Genomic DNA, 3,274 nt, shown 5'->3' with positions numbered 1-3,274 from the left:
ATCTACAAAACAAGCTCCAGGACAGTCAGACCTGCACAGAGAAACCCTGTCTCAACAACAACAACAACAACAACAACAACAACAACAAACACAAAAAAACAAAAAAAAAAAAACAAAAACAAATAAAACAGTACACACCACTATGCCAGGGAACTTGTTCGGTTTTTGAAACAATTTCTCTTGTATCCCAGGCTGGATTTAAATCCAATATGAAGCCAAGGATGACCTTGAACTCCAGACCTTCCTGATCTTGCCTCTGTGATGCTGGGATTACAGGCTTGTGCTGGTACACCCAGTTTAAGAATTGCTGAAGATCACTCCCCTTTTCTCAGGCTGCCAGGAAGATGGAGGACATTCAGACAGAGCTCGCGTACCAAAAGCAGCCTACAGTCTTTTTCCAGCAAGGAAAAACTCCCTTGGTACTATAAAAACATCGTTCTAGGCTTCAAGACATCCAAAGAGGCCATTGAGGGCACCTACATAGACAAGAAATGCCCTTTCCCTGGTAATGTCTCCATCTAAGGTCGGATCCTGTCTGGGGTCCTGACGAAGATGAAGATGCAGAGTGCAAACGTCATCCACCAGGACTATCTCCATTGCAATCGCTTTGAGTAGCGTCACAAGAATGTGTCTGTGCACCCGTCCCCCTGTTTCAGGGATGTACAGATCGGTGACATTGTCACTGTTGGGGAGTGCAGACCCCTGAGCAACACTGTTCGATTCAATGTGCTCAAGGTCACCAAGGCTGCTGGCACCAAGAAACAGTTTCAGAAGTTCTAAGGGGACTCCGGCCAAGGCTCTAGAACAAGTTATTTTCCAACTTAAAGCTGGGATGCTTCACGCCAGGCTGGCACTCTACCCACCAAGCTGTACTCCTTGCCCTCTCAGTGCCTTACCCAATAGTGTTACCTTTCCTGGATCCTCAATACTTTGAACAGTGAGCCATGCTAACTGTTCAGAGCATGCTAACTGAACAGAGCAGGTGCTAAATAGTTGTTGAATGAATAGCAAGGAACTCTGCAAACTCAACACTGGAAGATCAAATCAATAATTCAAGAACTTTGTTATGCTTTTAGAAGAATAACTCCAGGCACATACCTATAGATTACATAGGTATAGGTTACATAGGTATAGATTGTACTGAATATTTTTTTAAAACTTAAGATTATTTTATTTTATATATTTGGATGTTTTGCCTGTACATCATGAGCATGTGTGGTAGATGCCTGTGGAGCCCAGAAGAGGGATTCATCTAAAACTGGAGTTATATGAAATTGTGAGCCACCATGTGGGCACTAGAAACAGACCCCCAGGTCCTCTATAAGAGCAGCAAGTACTCTTAACTGCTGAGCCATCTCTCCAGCCCCTTCTATTACATTTTTGTTTGGTTATTATTTAGGGGACAGAGTCATGCTATGTAACCCAAAATGACCTCCAACTGCATTATCCTGCTTCAGCTTCCCAGGAATCACAAGTCTGTACCAACAATTCATTACCCATTAAATTTATGCACACACACATACATGAGTGTGTGTTTGTGTGTGTGTGTATATGTGTGTGTGCATATGTGTGTGTGTGCTTATAAGGTCATCCTTGGCTATATATTGGGTTTAAATACAGCCTGGGATACAAAAGAAACTGTTTCAATGCAGGGTGTGTGTGTGTATATATATATTATTTGTATCTTATATATTTGTATATAGTATTTGTATATTATATATGTGTGTATGATATATGTGTATAATATACACATATATCATACACACATATATAATATACAAATATAACACACACACACATAACATGTATTAGTATAGATGAAAGCACCTGAAAATCTGGTTCTGTAGATTTGGCACAAATCAAGCATATAAGCAAGCTGTGGCAATACCAGTCTACACTGAGCCCCACAAAATATCACATCTGTGTGTATGCTGTAGTGAAACAATGTCTTGGTTTTCCAGGTTTTCTATAATTCCAGGTTTTATTTGGAAACAACCAGAAAAGTAACAGAAGTTACCTACAGAGCCCCAAGCCAACTGCTCTTCATATTACCTTGGTGTGGAGATCAGCACTCACTTTGACTCCTGCATTCTGGGTACCACTGAGGAGCCCAAATCATCTCTTTCTGGAAGTCCTCCTTCACCTCCAAGCTGGCCCACATCATTTCTTCAAAGTCTCCAACATTCCCAGTGCTTAGCACCAGCAGACATGCCTGCCTCGAGATCCTATGCTCTGTCTCCTGGGCAGGAACTTTAATCAGCTCAGCCAGTGTCATCCCAAACTCTTGTCCCCTTTGCATCTCTTGCCTCTGATGGAAGGGACTTTCACATGAACCACAGAGCTCCAAAAGGCTTGCTTGCAGTTCCTTGATGAAGTGAGTGAGCCAACTGAAGCTAAAAACCCCTTCCCTGACTGTGTTTACTGTACCAGGAGGGTTTGTTTTACTGCAAGGTGGGGGGGGGGGGGGGGGGAGGGAGCAGGACTAACCTCAATCCAGAAAGAAGGCAAAGGATGATGGGAACAGTGCACTCACTCCCTAAAGTCCTCACTGGGACAGCCTGAGCTCAGAATCCCACAATCCACAGGTGTCCACTGTTTTTCCTGCCACATGCTTCTTCCCAGGGCCTGATGCAGCTGGAATGCTGGGGGTGGGGGAAGGCAGGTGCTTGGGTGGGAAAGATACTCTAAAACACCCTGTGAATATTTACAAACTTGCAGCTAGCATCTGAACAGAAACATGCACTCACAGCAAGCCTGCCCTATTGCCTGTGCCCAGCACCCAGGTTGCTTACACCAAATGGTAGTGATGTGGTTCTTCTCCGTGCCCACTCCCTACCTCTTTACTTTTTAAACACAAGGTTGAAGTGGAAATTTCTGGTTTCTTTGGAGACTCAGTTGTATCATGTGCTGTTTTTCTGGAAGCTGTCCAGTGAAAGGGCATGTGATGTTTAGAAAGAATATAAATAGAACTCTAACCCCATAGAGAGTGAGAGGAAGCTCTTGCATTGGTTTGCCTTGCAGCACTCTGCTGGTCTTCACTGATCTTCCTTCTCATGACTTCTTAGAAAGAAACTTGCCAGAGATCTTCTCATCTAGTCTGGCTGCTTCTGCTGACTCATGCTGATTAGGCAGAGCCACACAGTTTCTTCTGGATCTAGCCTCTGCTACTGATTCATGCTTGCTGTTTTGGGCTGCTGGTATCCTTACAATGAAGATTGAAATTGCCCCAAAGTCCTACTTCTAAACAGATCCACAGTCCCCTGTTGCCTATTAA

At 43.7% G+C, this 3,274-nt stretch overlaps 1 pseudogene; it reads left to right on the top strand.

Moving 5' to 3' along the window:
• The first annotated feature begins 344 nt into the window (after positions 1-344).
• On the top strand, positions 345-780 carry LOC127694976 (40S ribosomal protein S11-like; annotated as a pseudogene).
• Positions 781-3,274: the final 2,494 nt, after the last annotated feature.

This window comes from Apodemus sylvaticus, chromosome 10 (assembly GCF_947179515.1).
Source record: "Apodemus sylvaticus chromosome 10, mApoSyl1.1, whole genome shotgun sequence".
Classification (NCBI taxonomy): Eukaryota; Metazoa; Chordata; class Mammalia; order Rodentia; family Muridae; genus Apodemus; species Apodemus sylvaticus.
Note: the sequence above shows the minus strand (reverse complement) of the source record. Positions and strands in the feature narration are given on the sequence as shown.